The sequence below is a fragment of the Fukomys damarensis genome, unplaced genomic scaffold (genome assembly GCF_012274545.1).
Source record: "Fukomys damarensis isolate Sample0158 unplaced genomic scaffold, DMR_v1.0_HiC HiC_scaffold_5, whole genome shotgun sequence".
Taxonomy (NCBI): domain Eukaryota; kingdom Metazoa; phylum Chordata; class Mammalia; order Rodentia; family Bathyergidae; genus Fukomys; species Fukomys damarensis.
In genome coordinates, this window is record NW_022900917.1 from 67253801 (window position 1) to 67255365 (window position 1565).

Genomic DNA, 1565 nt, shown 5'->3' on the forward strand with positions numbered 1-1565 from the left:
CCTCCTCTGCTGCACCTCTCACCCGAGGCCTCCTCCATAGGTGAGTTTTCTGTCACTGAGTTACATCTCCACCCCAGGACCTCAGCGTTTTAAAGCACATCCTACATTTGGTGTATCTTGAAGTGTAAACCTCCCTGTGTAGAGTCAGCGGGTGAACAGACCCTAGGAGTAGGGACCAATAATCTCCACTTTCATAAACTTGTAAGAACCATTCATCCGTCTTCCTTGGGGGCCACTGTAACTGTCAGCAAATTCTTTCTTGGTCTGATGCCACCCTTGTAACTTTTCTGTTGTTGCCCTTGTATTGCGTGAATCCCTCTTCCCCAGGTCAGCACCTAATTTTGGTAGATTTCCATCCACATGTTACTTTGCTGTTTCCCTTGAGAACAAGACCCTTAAATCATTGCCAGGAGCTAAATGCTTATAATCCCAACACTCTGGAGGCTGAGGCAGGAAAGTTGTAAATTCAAGGCCAACTTGGGCTACATAGTGAATTACTACTTAGGGAGGCCCTGTCTTAAAATACCAACCAACCAAGAAAAAACAGTATCGGGCCATTTTTCTAGATAGGAAAATCAAAGTATAGGTGAGGGGCAGTTTGAGGATGGGAAAACAGATTCTGAATTTTTTTGAGACAGGGACTTACTATGTATTCCAGGCTGGCCTTGAATTCACTATGTAGCCCAGGCTGGCCTCCAACTCATGAAGATCTTCCTGCCTCAGCTTCCCAAGTGCTAGGATTACAGGTGTGTGCGAACATGCCCCTTCCTTCCTTCCTTTGTTTTTGTTTTTGTTTTTTTGATGTGATGGTATCTCATTCTTCTACTATTTATTTTTTGGTTTTTTGTGACAAGGTCTCTTTATGTAGTTGAGACTGACCTGGAACTCACTCTGTAGCCCAGGCTGGTCTCAAACTCACAGCGATCCTCCTGCCTCAGCCTCCTGAGTGCTGGGATTACAGGCGTGCGCCACTGCATCCAGCTCATTCTTTTATTTTTGTAATTTTCCTCTTCATTGTTATGTTCATAGTAGGTAGTAATTATATTCATCGTAGAGAGTTGGCACATTGTACATAGCACATCTTAATACTTTTTACCTCCTCTTCCCTTCTTTCCCTCCTCCCAGAGTCTGAGCTTTCAAACCACTGGTCAGCCACCTGCCGTGAACTCTAGCCTGCCTGATTGACCCTTTAGGGACCATTCTCCCTTGGTAGGCCAGCCCCGCTCCTGAGATGGCAACACCATTTCCTTTCTTCTCTACATAGCATTTTTGTCTTCTTTTTCTTTTCTTCCTTCCTTTTTTCTTTTTTCGTGTTGGGAATTGAATCCAGGGCCTCCTCGTGCTCTACCGCTGAGCCGCATCCCCAGCCCATGGTTTCATTATTGGAAAGCAGATCCATTTCTTAGGGCTGCCATAATAAAATGCCACAGTCAGGGTAGCTGAACATAACAGAAGTTTATTCTCTCACAGTTCTGGAGGCCAAAGGTCTGAAATCATGATGTTGAGGGCCTGCTTTCTCCAGAGCTTCTAGGGGAAGAGCCTTCCTGGTTCCCTCCAGTTTTTGG